The 18,256-nt window shown below is 43.4% G+C and overlaps 1 protein-coding gene across 5 annotated transcripts in view; it reads right to left on the bottom strand.

Annotated features, from left to right (window-relative positions):
- The window catches only part of RASSF8 (Ras association domain family member 8), a 115,354-nt gene extending 100,775 nt beyond the window's left edge, over nt 1–14,579 (bottom strand). For 4 of the 5 annotated variants that reach the window (XM_021666856.2, XM_021666858.2, XM_064377363.1 and 1 more), the window contains exon 1: nt 13,697–14,136. The gene's annotated coding sequence lies outside the window, so the exon portion shown is untranslated. Of the gene's footprint in view, nt 1–13,696; nt 14,137–14,464 lie in introns of those variants that run through there. The other variant, XM_064377366.1, reaches the window with a different exon arrangement.
- Between the last annotated feature and the right edge of the window lie 3,677 nt (nt 14,580–18,256).

The following is an 18,256-nucleotide window of genomic DNA, read 5'->3' as shown; positions in this document are numbered from 1 at the left end:
ATATTAAATATTATAGCTTGTATTTATGTACTAACTGTATCCTCAATGGTTGATATAAACTTCCCTAAATCATAGACCACTTCATTCTTCCTCGTAATCTTATGTCAGTCTCCTGAACGTGGTCAGGTACTTACTATTTGTTTAAGTGTTTTCAGAAGCCAAGCAAAACTTCCATTCCTATTAATCTAGATTTTGGTTATCACCTAAGTCATCCATGTAATAATATGAATGACTAAGTCAGTTATGTTACAAATTCTTCACTTAGTGTTCATACCTAATGTCTATAGGCAGTTTGGCATGGTCCTGCTTGAGGGTATAAATTCACTCAACAACCAGATGTGCTGGGTCCAAGCATCCAGTGAGAATTAGACAAGTGCCTGCCATCAAAGAGCTTGCAGTCAGTGGATAACTAAATATGGATCCTGCTTTCCAGGAGACCCAAAGTCTAACAGGGAAGGCAATGCTAAACCAATCTGGACTCCTCACTCTTGTGACTAAAATCACAAATGCTCAGATGGGAACAAATATCAGTTCCAGAGCCAAACTCTGAAAACTTCCCCTGGGTGGTTACTGTTATGTTTCTTAGTCTGTGGATGAATGTGCCTGCTGTATTTACAATACAGTTTGAAGTGTTTTACAAACATTACTAATGCCTTTGTATCTGCCAGTGCAAAAGCACAGAGCATTTTTTAAGTGCTAATAAAAAGAGACACACTATAACAGAAACAAAAAGAAAGCCCATTGGAAACAGCTGAGAGTGGTGAAAAAATATTTTTCTTTCTTTCTTTTTTTTTTTTTTTTTGCATATGGAATGAAAACTGGGAAGATCCCTGAAGGGCAAAGGATAAAATACAAGCATTAATGACTAACCAGAACACAGAAGAAAGATTATCAGAAGTTTCTCCATTCTGAATGTGCAACAGGATGATCAGTGCCAACGGTGGGAACTTGGCCCAATGTTAGTTCAGGAGGCCAGAAAATTGTTCTACAACAGAAAGGCTGTGCACAACCAAGGATCCTACAATTCAAGAGGTAAGGGGTGAACTTGGATATCAACAGCTACTGAGAGGCTCCCCAGGGCCCCACAAAAATCATTAAGAAGCCATGTACTTCAAGAGATTTTTAATGCAGACAAAGTTGCTCCATTTTAGAAAAAGATACCCCTAGAACATCCAGCAGCAAGGACATAACCAGTTACTGAGCTTCAAGAACCAACTTGCATTCCTTGAACTGCATTGAGGACTACAAGCTTAAAGACCTCTTAGTCACTTGAAACTCGTGAATAAATGAGCTTAACAAGAGCCTCTCAGAAGCTTACCTGTTTGAAGTAGAGGTAATTTTAGACTCTAAAATTACAGGAATAAGAACTATGTATGCATATGGTATAGAAGGAAGGCATGATCATTTCCTAAGGGAGTGAACTCCTTCTGCAGGTGAAAGCGACAGCCAGGCTGGTTTTAGTGTTATCGCGTATTCTGGTAGGCAAAAAAGAGGATGAACCATTTCTCCATGTCATCAAATAGCATGTTCAGCTGTTTCAGCATCAATGCATGGGAAGTCTTATTAATGTAGTCCTGCTGGCAGCCGGTGCCCAGCCCCTGAGAACATTCAAGGGATGGGAGGGCAGACAAGCAGTAAGGCAGGACAGCCACGTGGCCAGCCCAGGGTGACACCAGAGTCAGCTGTCAGAGGTCCTGTGTACCATAACAGAGTCTGAACTCAATCCTGCGGGCACTGAGAGTTGGGCTTTTGGCAGGTCAGTGACACAGTGAGATTTCTGTGTCCAAGAGCTCATCTGGAAACACGGAGGATGGATTTCAGGCCAGGAAACTAGTTAAGAGGAAACAGTCTAAATGAGAGATGATAAATCAGGGCAGTGAATGATGGAAAGTGGAGAAAATTTCCTCAGCTGTCCTGGAGGTAAAATCAGAAGAACGAGATGAATTACTCAAAGCAAGGTGGCACAGGAAAGGCAATATTAGGAGTAAGATGGATGATGGTCCCACAACACCCGGCAGGAAATCAAGAAGGAAGTTAGGTGATGCACTGATCCTGACACATGGTTCAGTGGGCAGGGGCCCGGAACTCAGGGCAGAGCACTGCAGGAGCACAGACTTGGATATGCAGCACCATAAAGGTTGGAGTAAAAACAATGAAGGTGGGTGATGGGTAAGATCACTCATAACAGAAATTCTTACATTCTTAGCATGTGAACTCCTTTCAGAATTTGATGAAAAATTCTGCAACCTCTCACCAAAAAAGTGGTGGGCAGGGAGAGGAACGAAAGAGAAAGGGTGTAAAAACACATGAACATTTGAGAAAAAATATCAGGAAGCTCGTGGGCTCCCTGCTGCCCACAAGGGGACGGTAGGTTAAAAAATCTTGAGGAGGCAGGTGGGCAAGGGTAGAGGGTTACAGGGACAGGAAGTGAGTGGGAGGTCAGGGGAAATAACGATCTAAAGCAGCATTTCTCATCCAGGATGCCACTGGCACATTACGAGGAACAAGTCTTCACCAGGTAGGATGCTGAGGACCCCTGGCCCAGCCCCTGGCCACTAAATGCCAGAAATACCCATATCTCCAGTCTCTGTGGCAACCAAAAAATGCCCCCATGTATTCCAGAATGGCACCACCCCATTGGAGAACCCCTGTTCAAGAGGGAGAGGACAAAGCAGCAAAGAAAACTTGTAAAGATCCAAGATGAAAAGAAAAACAGATCCAATTCTCGAGACACCCCTCCAAAATATACCCAGGATGTGACCCTTCTCTTCGCTTCTCACCTCCACAATCAGCACCTCATCTAAGCCATCCGTTGCACAGATTGTTGCAATTATCTCCTAACTGGTCTTTCTACTTCTATCCTTATTTCCCCTTGGCAAACACTTTCAATATGGCAGTGGAGTGCACCTTTTCAATTTTACTAATTCTATTTAGCAAACACTTTTATAATACTATCTGCCATGCTCTGTTCTTCACAAATATTAACTCATCTAATCCTCACGACACTATAAGACAGGTATCGTTACTATCTCCATTTTACCAATAAGGCACAGAGAAGTCATGGAATTAATCCATGGTCCTACAGCCAGCACGTACAGGGTTGGGTTTTTACCACGGTAGCCAGCTCCCGAGTCTGTGCTCCTGCCTTCTACCCAGGCTGCAGGAAATCAAGGAGGAAGTTAGGTGATGCACTGATCCCGAGAAACTGACACATGGTTCAGTGGGCAGGGGACCGTAACTCAGGGCACAGAGCACTGCAGGAGCATAGACTTGGACATTCAGCACCATAAAGGTTGGAGTAAAAACTATGAAGGTGGGTGATGGGTGAGATTACTTGAGTTTATTCATTCCGCTATTCAAGACCCTCAACTGTCTTCTCACTCAGAGTCAAAACCAAGATCCTTGTCATAGCCAATAAAGTCAGGGGTATAGGGACCCCCACTACCTCCTCTGCCTCATCTCCAGCCCTTTGCTCCCTCCGGCCTCACCCACCTGGCCACTGGGATGTGGGCACACCTGTGAGCACCAGCTCCAGGGCCTCTGCACTGTATCCTCTATCTGGAGCATTGTTCCTCTAGGCAGCTAGAGAGCTGGCTCCTTCATTAAGTTCTCTGCTCAAATGTGTTCACATTAGCAAGGGCTTCCTATCCATCCAATATCAAATAACACTTCCACTGCCACCCATAGCATTTTCAATCCCCCCACCTTTTTTTTCTCTAAAGCATTTCTCATCACATAAAGTGAAAATACTTGTTCATTTATTATATGTCTCCCCCAGTAGCATGTGCTCTCCATGCAAACAGAAGCTTTGTGTGTTTTACTCCTGCTATATCCTCATTCTTGAAAAGGCGTGCAGTTCAGCTTTGAATGAACAAAGAAAGAGTGATGCCAAAGAAGCAATGTTTCAAGATGGAGGGGATAGCCCAACAGTGTGAACATGCTGCAAACAACTTCAGTCATATGAGGGCTGAAAAGTTTCCACTGGTTTAGGCAATTAAGATATGGATGCCTGTGGCATGAAATGTTTCTAAAAAAAAATGGTACCTGGCTGGGGAATGAGTTGGCAGGTGAAGTAACAGAATCAATAAGCATAGACAACCCCTGTAAGAAGCTGCCAGAGAAAGGAGGCAGCTAGAAGCAGCAGCAGGGTCAATGGACTTGGAACACATTGTTTCCAGGCCCAGGGCAAGAAGTCAAGGAAAAGCGAGACTGAATTCAGGAGAGAGACTGAATTACTGATAGAGAAGGGCCCTGAAGACAGCCGGCTCCTTGGTGTGCGCGGTGAGGAGCTCTTCTCCCACCCTTGCATGACTTAAACAGACGGGGTTGTCTCTAACTCCAGTTCTCTTCAGAACCACTTGCCTGGACCGACTGCACAGGGTCACTGCCTGTCCTCCCCAGAGAGCACTGAGGCCTGTCCTGCCTCCCAGTTCAAACAGAATGATTATTCAGACCTCACGGAGTTGGGTGAGGGGAAGGCATTAACTCTCCACTGAGGTACTTCCTATCCATTTGTTTCCATACGTGGACATACACAAACATCTTTATTTCAAAACAACCCACAGGGAAGAATCAGTGGCCCCATTTAGATATTAGAAACTTGAGGCTTGGTAAGGCTCACAACTTCTCCAAGGCTACACCTGTGTAGTCAGGCTTTAACTTAAGTGGGCATTCTTTCCAAATCATGCCGTTACCCAGCAGAATACAATAGGGGAAGAAACACGTAATCAAGACTAGAAAAATTAAAATGAAGCAAATGATCTAGGTTGAGAGATTTTCAACAAAAGAAAATTAATATAATTATCAATAGAAAAGATAACAAAAAGTGTATTTGATATTAGTTAAAAGGGGCAAGGTATGTATGTGCCCTCATTACCAGACATTATTATTGTAACAGAGAGCAAATAACAAAAAGAGAAAGGAAAAGAGGGAGAAGTAATGTGTGAGTAGAAAAGCCTTCCAGGAAGGCTATTGTAAGGAAACTAGAAATGTGATTAAACATGACAAAAACACATTATCAAGTACTGTCTTGGAGACAGCTGCTTTTCATTTAGTTGGTTATCCAGCTGTGATACAATATCAATACTGTATGATATGATGTATACATCAACTGATACAATAAAAAAGGATTTAATAGACAACTGATTTTTGACAAAGGTGCAAAGGCAATTCAGTGGAGAAAGAATATTTCAACAGTGTTGGAACAACTGAATTTCCATATGCAGGCAATTAACTTCCATCCATAACTCACACCATGTAAGAAATACAAAATGCATAATAGACCTAAATCTAAAACCTAAAACTACATAAAACTTGTAGAAGAAAACACAGGAGAAAATCTTTATGACCTTAGGCTACGAAAAGATTTCTTAAATACCACCCCAAAAGCACAATCTATAAAAAACAAATTTATTAAGTTAAACATCATCAAAATTAAAATCTTCTGCTTTTTCAAAGTCACTGTTAAGAAAATAAAAAGACAAGACCCAAACTGGGAGAAATCCTTTGCAAAGCATGTATTTTATGAAACACCTGTATTCAAAATATATGAGAATTCTCAAAAATTAACAATAGAAAACAACCCAATAAAAACACCAGCAAAAGATTTGGACACTTCACCAAAGATACAAAGACAGCACGATAAAAACTTAAAAAGATACTTAACATCACTAGTTGTTAGGGAAATGCAAATTAAAACCACAATGATGGCTGGACATATGGCTCATGCCTAAGATCCAACCACTAGGAGGCTGAAGTGGGAGGACTGCCTGAGGCCAGGAGTTCAAAACCAGCCTGGCCAACATAGCAAGACCTCATCTCTACAAAATATTTTTAAAACCAGCTGGGCATGGTGGCACACGCCTGTAGTCCTAGGTAATTGGGAGCTATGGACTGTAACACTATACTACAGCCTGTGCAACAGAGTAAGACCCTGTCTTTAAAATTAATAAAAATTTTAAAAATCTAAAACAAAATACCACAAATGACTAATAAAGACCAACTATGGCAAGTGTTGACAAGGATGCAAAGAAAGCAGCATGTTTACCTGCCATTGGTTAAGAATGTAAAATGGTACAATCATCTGGGAAAACAGTTTGGCAATTTCTTAAAAAGCTAAGTATACACCTAACCATATGATTCAGCCATTTTGAATCCTGGGTACTTACCCAACATAAATGAAAGTATATGTCCATACAATATTTGTATGCAAGTATTCACAGCAGCTTTATTTGTAATAGCCAAAAATTATCAACAATCCTAGTGTTCATTAATAGGTAGATTAATGAGTTGCTGTATACTCACACTATGGAAAACTACTCAGCAATGAAAAGGAATAAACTACTACTACATACATCAACATGAATGAATCTCCAAATAATTATTCTGAGTTTAAGAAGCCTCAACAACAACAAAAGTACATACTGCATGATTCCATTAATCTAAAATTCTAGAAAATCTGAACTACTCTATGGTAACAGAAAGTAGACCAGTGGTTTAGAGGAAAGGGGAGAATGGAAGGAAAAGAAGTTACCAAGGAGAACGAGAAAATGTGGGGCAGGGCATGGTGGCTCACGCCTCCAACCCCAGTACTTTGGGAGGCCAAGGTGGGCAGATCATTTGAGGTCAGGAGATTAGCCTGACCAACACGGCGAAACCCAGTCTCTACTAAAAATACAAAAATTAGTCAGGCATGGTGGCACAAGCCTGTAGTCCTGGCTACTCAGGAAACTGAGGCAGAATTGCCTGAACCTGGGCGGCAGATGCTACAGTGAGCCCAGAACATGCCACTGCACTCCAGCCTGGCCAACAGAGCAAGACCCTGTCTCAAAAAAAAGGAAAAAGAAAAAACAAAGAAAAGAAAGAAAAGAAATTTGGGAGGATGATGGGTAAGTTCATTGTCTTCATTGTGGGAATGATTTCATGTGTATACATAGATCAAATCTCATAAAATTGTACGGTTAGGTATGTGCAGTTTATTGTGTGTCAATGATATCTCAATAAAGCTGTTTTTAAAAAGAAAAGGGAAGGAAGTCATTATACACTAAAAAAAAAAAAGAAAAGAAAAATATACCACATATAAACTACTATAAGATTTTCTAACATTTATCAGGTATTAGAACTTCCTGTAGTAATGGCCAAATTTTACCTTCAACATTACAAAATATCCCTAATCTACTTCTCAATGGTATTTCTACAGTAGAGTTTCATAGATTATAAATCCATTCAAATATTTTAAGCAAAAATTTATTTAAAGGGCAAAATCTTACTTTCTGTCCAATATCTATCCATTAAGAGAACGCCAATTTCTTTTAAACATATGTACTTGATTCTGGAAGAACTTAGTCTTAAGTTATTTTCAAGTAGTAAAATTACTAGAAGGATAAACATGATTTAGCACTCACAAGCCAATGATAGCTAACAACAGTGACAAAATATATTACCCATATAAATAAATTATATTTATAATTTATATAAATATAATTTGTATAAATAATTTATATAATTTATATAAAAATAAGTTGTGGCAAATTATCACAACTCCCCTGTTATAACCTGCATTTACATCTGATTTCTTTCCAAAACAAAGAGTAAAACATATGCTAATGAGTAAGAAAACATTTTTCGAAGGGAGTGGTGGCTCACTCCTGTAATCCCAGTACTTTGGGAGGCTAAAGCGGGCAGATCAAGAGGTCAGGAGATTGTGACCATCCTGGCTAACATGGGGAAACCCCATCTCTACTAAAAATACAAAAAATTACCTGGGCGTGGTGGTGCATGCCTGTAGTCCCAACTACTCGGGAGGCTGAGACAGGAGACCTGGGAGGCAGAGGCTGCAGTGAGATGAGATCACACCACCACACTCCAGCTTTGGGCAACAGAGTGAGACTCTATCTCAAAAAAAAAAAAAAAAAATTAATTTGGACAGCCCTACAGTTCACTGTAATATTTTATGATATAGCTGAATGTGATAAAAAAAAAAATTTGCTAAGAATAGCCTTCTAGCCGGGCACGGTGGCTCACGCCTGTAATCCCAGCACTTTGGGAGGCCAAGGCGGGTGGATCACGAGGTCGAGAGATCGAGACCATCCTGGTCAACATGGTGAAACCCCGTCTCTACTAAAAATACAAAAAATTAGCTGGGCGTGGTGGTGCACGCCTGTAATCCCAGCTACTCAGGAGGCTGAGGCAGGAGAATTGCCTGAACCCAGGAGGCGGAGGTTGTGGTGAGCCCAGATCGTGCCATTGCACTCCAGCCTGGGTAACAAGAACGAAACTCCGTCTCAAAAAAAAAAAAAAAAAAAGAATAGCCTTCTAAATCCTATAGGAAGGATGTAAAATAAATGAGAAATATTATTAGTGTTAAAAAAGCTCCAGGGAACTTGTTCAAGGTCACCCAAATAACCAGTGGACATATATACATGACGGAAAAAAAAGTAACAAGGACTCCCAACCATAACTTTCCTCTCCTCCACAGTGGCGGCTACTTGTGATGCGAATGTCCTGCGGGCACAGAGGCCTGGCACAAGGCAAATCACATGGTGTGTCCCTCTCAGCCCTTGCTCCCAACAGTTTTTTAAATCGGGTCTAAATAAGCATCAGGGTAAGAATCTGGCTAGCAGGGACATCTCTCTCTTCTCATGCCTTCCTGACTAGAAAATCATGGGTGTGGAAATATGGGAACAAAAGGGACAATTTTTTTGAGTGAAGCAAATGTATGGAAAGAAAGCTTCACTTTTCCAATTCTGACCAAGTAAACTACTCACTCCTCATCTATGAGAGCACCTAACAAGGGCTCAAAAGTGCTGCTTTCCTCCTCCTTGCTCTCCCACCCCAAGAGCACCCAGGCTTAGGAAAGCTCAGGGTCGAGACCACTGAAAGGGGTCACAGTTTGGGAACCCCCAAGGTGGAGTACAGAGGAGTACATTCTGAAGGACTCAAATCAGCTCCAAAGTGGTCCTGTACACTCAGTGCTCTACAAGGTACAAAACTATGAAAGAACCAGAACCACATTCTAAAGGTATGAGGGAATAATTCTTAAGGAATACTAAAGTCCTTAAAAAAAAATTAAGAGAAAAACGCAGAATTATGTAAGAAATAGAGATTACAAACATCAGTAACAGACATAAGTACTTCAGAGTTAGAGGACATCAAGCTAGTATTTCGTAAAGAGCAACCACATGACAAAAATACTCAAAGCTGTAAGCCTTCCTTGGCCTTGGAAGGTCATGAGACTTACTGGCTACAACAAGGAATGCTTTACTGAGAGAGAAGAAAAGAACTTCCAGACTTCTAGGTGGCTCCCACTTTTTAAAAAAACCTCCTCCTCTCTCTTAAGTGGATGGTCCAATGATGTCTAGTTACCATGCCAGTCACATCAACAGCGGGACAGCACTGAGCATCCTTAGAATTCTAACTCTTGGCTGGGCGCGGTGGCTCACGCCTGTAATCCTAGCACTTTGGGAGGCCGAGGTGGATCACCTGAGGTCAGGAGTTCAAGACCAGCCTGGCCATCATAGTGAAACCCCATCTTTAAAAAATAAAAAGAACAAAAAAAAGAACTTTAACTCTCGTTTTTCTTTTTTTTTTCTCTTTATTGTACTTTAGGTTCTGGTTCTGGGGTACAGGTGCAGATCATGCAGGATTGGTGCATAGGTACACACCTGGTAATGTGGTTTGCTGCCTCCATCCCCTATGGTCCCCCCGCTCCCCCCGCTCCCCTGGCTCCCAACCTTCCTTTGATGTCTGGCACCAGTAACCGACAGCAGCTGACTAACGTATTATCATGTGACACTGTGTAAAATAGTGAGGCACAGTAAGTTTTTTTTTCTTTTCAGTAATCCTGTGCTGGTAAGAAAGACAATTATTTTAATGATGTACTTAGAAAAAGGATTATGTACAACAGAAAGTCACAAGGGTAACACTAATTAAAAGATGTCTCAATTTATTACTATGACTCCTTCACAGAGCCTAAATGCATTTTTACCTGATATTTGCAAAGGCGATTTCATATCACACATATAACCAGCAAAGAAGGAATATAGAAGTGTGGGTCTGGCTTTTCTATCATGAAAAGCAAATTTCATAGTGATAAAGAAAGCAATCAAGATACAAATACAGAAACCGGGCAAGGTGGCACATGCCTGTAGTCCCCGCTACTCAGGAGGCTGAGGCAGAAGGATCACTTGGGGCCAGGCGTTCGAGACCAATCTGGGCAACACAGTGAGACCCCCATATCAAAAAAGAGATAAAGATACAAACTGATAATACGATCTTACTCATTATATCAGCATATTTATTGAGCACTTACTACATATACCAAGACCTGGTGAATAAATCAGGTATTATTAACTTCATATTAACCTCAAGGGCAAGAGAAAGATCCTAAGTGATTAAATAATATATCACTGTAAACATTAAGAAGGAGAAAATAATTGTGCTATGAGGGAGAAAATAAAGGGCCTCTAATTCATATAAGGATAAGGGTGGCCTTGTCAGAGAAGACCTTTATGAGAAAGGATATTTGAGCTAGCACCCAAGGATGGGAAGTTACTCAAGAGATGATCCTAAAATAAGGAGACCAACAGCATGAGCCACAGGCCTGAGGCTAGTCTGCTGGAGAACTAGCCAAGATGACAGCAAGGGATGCAGGTGGAGGCAGGGGCAAAGTCATGCAGGACCCTGAAGTAATGTAGAGGATTTGGTATTTTATTCCAAAAGTAAATAAATGTGTTTCCTGAGAGCCTTGAAAACTTTAAAACAGCAATGACATTTTTTTTTTTCTTTTTCAGGCTGCTGGTAGGAAAACAGACTGGAAGAGGTACAGAGTGTGTGCAGGAGGCACCACCCCAAGGAAAGATAATACAGTACAGTGGCTTGCATTAGAACAGTGGAATAGTGGGGACTGAAAATCAGACCGGTTTGAAACAGATTTTTCAATAAAAATGGACAGCAGGACTTTGTGATGAACTGGTTTGCTGGGGCTAAGAGAATAGAAGAGAGAGTGGTGTGAGCTACTCCTCGGGTGGATGAGATGAAAAATGGAGGAGGAACAGTTTGAAAGTCTGAGTGATCAAGAGCTCAATTCTGAAGGAGTTTGACATGTTGCCATTTATTGGCTGAGATGTCCAAGCACATTTAATACATACTTGATGTTCTACTCACCACAGCATCCCTTTTAGCAGTAGTATCCCCATTTTCCAGAAATCAAACTGGAGATCACAGAGACCAAATTGTCATGGACAAGCTCACTCACCTTGGGAGTGACAAAGTCACAAGTGCAACCGAAGGCTCGCTGGCAGTGGGGGTAAACATTCTTTCCACTATACAGAATACTTGGAAACTCTACACTTTGAATTTTTAAGCCCATTTAGGGTTGGAGCAAGTTAGCATCAAAGAAGAGTAAACAGACATAACATTTTTTTTAATCAAAATCTTTAATTTATGATGCATGTTTTTCTATCCAACTCCCTACCCACTCCACTTTCACCTGCAAAGAGTTTTGTAATGTTTTGAACACTAGCAAGAGATCTAAGATCTTAATGTTTTACAATAAATGAGCAGTCATGCCAGGAATTAGCCATAAGAAAAAGGCAACAATATCCCGCAGCAAACAGTATTTTTACTTCCAAGTCATTATATACATCAATATAAAACAGATCAATTAATGAGTCAGAAACGCTCAAGAACTAATCATTTCTCAAAACACAAGGCAGCCAGGTCAATAACTGACATAAGTCACCACGTGTAGAAGGCTACAAGAGCCAAGCACTGAAGATTCAGATTAAAAGGTTGCAACCTTAAAAAACAAATAAATAGAAGGCAAAACAAATTAAACAACCATGTCAAATTTTAAACCTGTAATTCCCAAATATCTGAACCAAATGCCAAATTCAGGAAGCATGCATCCTATAAACAACTTAAAACACTCTCTGTTCTTTGTAACTGCTCTTTCCTGAAGAACACTGACACTTCTGCAAAGTGAAATGCCTTCCCTACCTGCACAGCCCCATGATTTGCTCCCTCTCAGGGCCATCTAATGCACCTGTAAGCTACTAAAGCCCAGAAATAAGGTTTGATTAAGACACCTAGAAAGAACTCAATGCATAACTGCCAATTGTGTCCATTACAGAAAGTACCACCTGGAGACTTGAGGAAAAAATAAGGAAGGGGGAGATTTTTGAAAGGTTTTATCATATGTATTACAAATTATATTTTGTGGCATTTGATCCTTCAATAGAATAATCATCAAACTATGTTCGGTCTTCTTCAAGTGGAGGATGGTCATGTGTAATTTTATGGTTTTGGGAGACTTCCTCATGGAGATAAATAAAATTAAAAGTACCACTGGTATGCCCGCTAAAAGGTAAAACTCACACAAGCCACTTCCTTGAATGATAGTGCTGTCTCCTGCGTTCTGATTCTTGCGTCCACTCTGCACCTCTCCCTGCAGAGAGCTGGCTGGCATTCACTACTGCCTCACTCAGGCAAAGGATGGGATGTCGAAAACCCATTAAGAAAGCTTTTCATTTTCTGTTGCTTCATAACATGATCGTAACTCCTGGCAACTCCAAGATGAAAGGCAAAAAAGAAAATACAAACTACTTAGGGCCCCCTACCAGAATGAGTGGTTAATCTAATGGAGAGAAGAGCAGAGATTTATCCATATTTAAAAATGCTTCCTGGGAACAAAGCAGATCTAATGAATTGCTGAGCCACAATCCACTGGAAAATCCATAAATGTTCGTCCCTGCTGTCGCAGGGTTAGAGGATTTTTTTTTTTAATGCAATGCTTTAATGCTAACCAGACAGGACTAACCTGACAGGTTAAGTTAGCTATGAAACGTGCTTTGCATTTATTTCGCTTCCAAATCCCTAAAGATCAGGAGCAATACTGACCCGCAATTATATATCGTACGTTGCACTGCTCAAGATGCCATTTGATGCTGGGAAAGTAGTGGTTTAGCAACACCAGGCGGCTCTATGATGCTAAAATAACAAGGCAACACTGGTTTCCGAACCCAGGTACTCATATTTTATAACCCAGTGCCGCACCAGGACCCACATTCAAAGCTCGCATCCCTTCAGGTTGAATCTTCAGGGTTTGTGCAATTTACCTCTCAAAGTTTCTAGTTTGCAAGACAGAATTACTCTGAACATCCCCTCCTGTGGACTTCCCTCCCCAAAGGGACTGGTGACAAGGGGGAATAAGAACGCAGATGGTTAACAGTTCAAATGAAATTTAAAAACATATAAACCAATCATTTTTTTCAGAGGAGAAAATAAGTAAGCATTCACCAAACCGCCACCCGGCAAGCGAGCATCCGATTTCCATCCGGAGGGAACAAACATTTTAAAAGCCAGACATAAAATTCCCTTCGCAACAAAAGTGGCCTCTAAACTCCCTTGCCAAGGACACAGAGAGGAAGCAGAAAAGCAACGACCAAGCTCGTACTTTTCAGTCGGCTGCGTGTGTGCCGCGGGGAGAGGCGCAAAGGGTGACACATCAGGGAAAGGTGAACGCAGAGGGAGCGGGAGCCCGCGGCGGGCAGGGTGGGGGCGGAACGGACGAGGGACCCAAGGTGCTAAGAGAGGGGCGACGGGGCGGAGGGCAGTCCCGAGGCTGCAGGCGGGGCGGGCGGGATCCCCAGCGCAGTCCGGATCGCCTCCTCCGCCGCAGAGTAAAGTTAATACTTACTCAGTTTCGCAACTGCGCCGCCCCCGCAGGCCGCCCGCCGGGGCCGGCAGTGGCGCTGGGGACGCGGCGGCACCCGAAGCTCCGCGGCCGCCTAACGCCGGTCCGCAAGCCGCACAGCCCGGCGCTCCCGGCGCCGCGCGCCCCGCACGGGCGGGAGGCCCCGGCTCCCCAGCGCGCCCTCTCCGCGCACCTCCTGGCCCGCGCTAGGTGAGTGTGGACGCCCTGGCGGGGGTGCCGCTGTGCGCGAGCGCTCGGCCAGCGGCAGAGACGCCGCGGGAGCCGCCCTCAGAGCCACCGCCGCTGCGGGAGCGAGCGGGCGAGGCTCGGCGAGGCTAAGCGAGGAGCTGCGCGGCGGACGCTGAGCGGGGTGCGGCGCGGGGCACCGGGCAAGCGCGGGCGGAGGAGTTGGCGGCCCGCTCGCTCCCGCGGCCGGTGCTTCTGGGCTGGGGGCCGGGCTGGGGGCCGGGCCGGGCCGGGCGGCCGGGCGACTCCGCCCCTTCGCCGGGCTGCGGCTGAGCGCGCGAGAGGAGTGGCGCGGGGGCGCCCCCCTCGGCCGGGCGCTCGGATTTCAGCCGCCGCTCCTCCGCGCCCCGCCCGCGCCTGGCCCGCTCGCCGGCGCCGGGAGAGACCTCGTAACGGAACTGGGACGCCAGCGCTGCATTGTGGGAGCTTTTAAAGCTGCGGGAGCGCGGCGCGACCCTCGGGCCCACCGGGCCACGCTCGCCAGGCCCGCGACGCGCTCCAGCCGCCGCCCGGCCCGCGACGCACCGAGGCCTGAGAACCCGCAAGGCCCGGGTGCGGGGAGATGACCAGTGTGCCTCGTGACGCTCCCACGGGCAAAATCTTCCATCGCCCGGGGCTGAGACTTGTCAAACTGCCCTCTACGGTCACCCGGAAAGTAGGAGGCTTTTTCCGCAGAGGGAATTTTTTTTTTTTTTTTTTAATTTAAAAGAGCCCTTCCATCCCCACTCCAAGGACTGGGTTTGAATTGCTTTTCATCTGCAGTGGCAGTGATTCAGCGTACCTCTTAGCAGCAGGCAATGACAGAGGCAGGAGACGAAAAAAAAAAAAAGAGAGAAAGAACACACAGCAAATGAATCAAACGGACGTGAGTAACAAAAGTTTAGAAAGAGCTGGGCTCGGATTCAGAAAAACGCCTCATCCCCACCTTCCTCCCCGCCCCACTCCCAACCCTTTTAAAAATAGCAGATAATCAAGGAAGGAAACAGTGCTTTCATATGGAAATACAGATGTGTATGTTGTTTTCACTATTCCACTATTCTTTGTGTGTGACATGCAATTACTCAAGGCACTGGACAGAATTCAACCTTTGGATTTTGTGCTCACACACACCCCAACTCTGCAACAGCTATTAATTTGGAGGGCGATGGGGTGCAGATAGTGTATGAGGTACAAGAAAGCATTCTAGTTAATATGCCCCCCCTTTAATTTTCCAGACACTTGCTTTTTTTTTCTTTTATTAAACATCATCAATACAAGAATATTAAGCTTGAAGCAGAATTTGTTACAGCGTATCTGACTCAGGACCTGATTTAAGGTTTGGGGTTTTTTTTGGCCCTTTGTTTCTTCATCTTGTTTTTTGACCTTTAGTTACTCCACACCTCATTAGTTCCTTGACCTGCAGGTGGACTGAGGAGAGAGCGATGTTAAGACACATATTTGTCAAATCAACATTTGGAGAGGAGAAAGTTCTCTATGATTCAAATGCAAAACCTAAGGGAATAGTATTTAAAAGCCAACCTGTAGAGCATGGATCCTCCCTTAACCCTACTAGAAAAGGAGTTGCCTAGCCTTAAGGTGAATGTTTCCTAACCTCTCATTCCCTTGTCAGCCTTTCACTCCACTGAACATCAGCCATTGCTTAATTGCCAAATCTTATGGAAAAATTTAATTCCCATCTTGTGCCCTTTGAGGCATTTGCCAATGTTGACCTCTCCTTCTTAGAACTTTCCTCCTTTGGGCGGTGGCTCACGCCTGTAATCCCAACAATTTGGAAGGCGGAGGCGGGTGGATCACCTGAGGTCCGGAGTTTCAGACCAGCCGGATCAACGTGGAGAAACCCCGTCTCTACTAAAAATACAAAATTTGCCGGGCGTGGTGGCGCATGCCTGTAGTCCCAGCTACTGGGGAGGCTGAGGCAGGAGAATCGTTTGAACCCGGGAGGCGGAGGTTGCAGTGAACCAAGATCGTGTCATTGCACTCCAGCCTGGGCAACAAGAGCGAAACTCCATCTCAAAAACAAAACAATAACAACAACAAAAAACCTCTTTTCTTTGTGGTAGTCATCTTTTGTGTAGGTCTTGAAGCAGGGGTGAGTGATAGCAGGCAAGAGTGTGGTTATCGTTGGACCAGGATTCAGGATCTGACCAAGTAGCTAACTCTTAATCCAGTCTGTGTTGACCACCAGAAGGATCTGGACCTCGGTGTTATCACACCTAGAGGTCAGCGAGTTGACTGACTCCTGACAACCAACTCTTACATGATCAGCATTTAAACCAGAACCGAACTTCCTGATTGGATAACAATATCCACTATTTAGGAGAAACCTTTCCTAAAAATCCAGGCACCTGGTGAGGTATCCTCACCTCCAATCTTACTTTGGTGGCTGCCAAAGTCTGAATTTGCTCAGAGAATTTGCCTCCATCCAGTGCTGGATAAAAGCAGAAAAATTTCTACCCTACCTAGCCCATTTGGTTAATGCATTATTTCTTCAGAGTATAGTACAATTTGTTTTAGGCTTTTTTAGCTATAATCACATCCCTAGTAAGCCTTCCTGAGATCACACCAAATGTCCTTGGTGGGATTTGCAAACAACCCTTCTGGTTTCTAATGATATTCCAGAAAGGAGCCTAAATAGAGTCAGTGAGTATTCATGCACTTCAAACCCTCTGACATAGTAAGATTTGATTTTTAAGAAAACAACTTGTGAGGATGGATTCAGAAAAGAGGCAAATCCAAAGGAAGAGTCTAATCTGGAGAGCAGTGGGAATGAACAGGAGGGGGCTGTATTGAGAGATGAATTTATCATCTTATAGAGACCTGGAGTTGGAGGTCATAAATCTAAAATCAAAGTATAGGCTGTGTTCCTTCTGGAGGATCCCAGGGAGGATCCATTTCCTTGCCTTTTTCGGCCTCTAGATGCCACCTGCATCCCTTGGCTTGTAGTTCCTTCCTCTATGTTCAAGGCCAACTGCAAAGCTTCTTCCCCGTTCTTTCTTTGTAATTTCTGCTTCATGCTGATGGGGACATCTCTCTCTAGTAGGAATTGATTTAGATGCTTTTCTAGCCATGTATATTACAAACTAAATGCAATTGAATTACTTATGGAAGGAGATGACAGGTGACCTCATAATTTGTCAAATCATCGTTGTTTAACTGACTTGACTGTTAAGATTGCTGAAGCAGTGATTTATTATCTCAGCTAAATCTGTATCAATCTGGTGACCCATGTAACTGAAGCCAAGATGTTAATACTCTAAGAAACCTAGCTTATGTCTGCAGCTCTTGGGGATAAATCCCTTTATCTTGAAATACCTGGCAACCCCTTTTTAATGTCCAGTGGAATCATATTACCAAGTTTGAGAAATGTGTCTAGACCAGCATTTTCCAAACAAGCCACCAGGGAACAACAGTCTGTAAGATGGTGATATCATTTGGATGTTTTTCCCCTCCAAATTTCGTGTTGAAATGTGACCACCAATGTTGGAGGTGGACCTGGTGGAAGGTATTTGGGTGATGGGGTGGATCTCTCCTGTAAGGCTTGGTGCCCACCCTGCAGTAATGAGTTCATGAAAGATCTGGATGTTTAAGAGTCTGGGATCTTCCTCCTCTCTCTCTTGCTCCTACTCTTGCCAAGTGATACGTGAACTCTGCCTTTGCCTTTCACCATAATTGGAAGCTCCCTGTGGCCTCACCAGGAGCAGATGCCCATCCCATGCTTCCTATACTGCCTGCAGAACTGTGAGCCATAATAAACTGTGAATTATAAATTGCCTTTATAGCAATGCAAATGGACAAGTACAGACGAAATGCTGGGAAGACAGTTGTTCCATGTTCAGTAAAGTCCATATAACACAGTTGTGACTATATTCTAGGCCAGCCAAGTTGCTTGTACTCAGAAAGAGATGGTGTCAGGACCATAGGAAAGGGAAACAATAAAAATAAGAAAATTTTAAAAAGGGATTGTCAGTGAATCAGAATTCATCAAAGGCAAAGTCTTAGGAAATTCCTTCATGAGGAAGTTTAGGGGGACAATGGAAATGAAAATTTTTAAACAAATAGGTATGTGGTGCTGGCAGGAATAAATTATGGACTTACGAATGTAACATAAGGTTCTTTATTACCTGGACTCACCTGTCTTTCCAGCTCTGTCCCACTTCTTCACCAATTCTATGTTTCACCCATAATAAACTATTTAGAGCTTCCAAGTGTTAAATTTAGCCGAAAGCTGCCTCCTTACGTATTTCCAGTCAAACTAAAAGTTCTCCATACATAGTGAACTATAACCTAATGATTAAACAGATTGTAACCTACTTTTGT

Source organism: Aotus nancymaae, unplaced genomic scaffold (genome assembly GCF_030222135.1).
Source record: "Aotus nancymaae isolate 86718 unplaced genomic scaffold, 86718_ANA_hifiasm-v0.15.2.pri h1tg000016l, whole genome shotgun sequence".
NCBI classification, from domain to species: domain Eukaryota; kingdom Metazoa; phylum Chordata; class Mammalia; order Primates; family Aotidae; genus Aotus; species Aotus nancymaae.
Note: the sequence above shows the minus strand (reverse complement) of the source record. Positions and strands in the feature narration are given on the sequence as shown.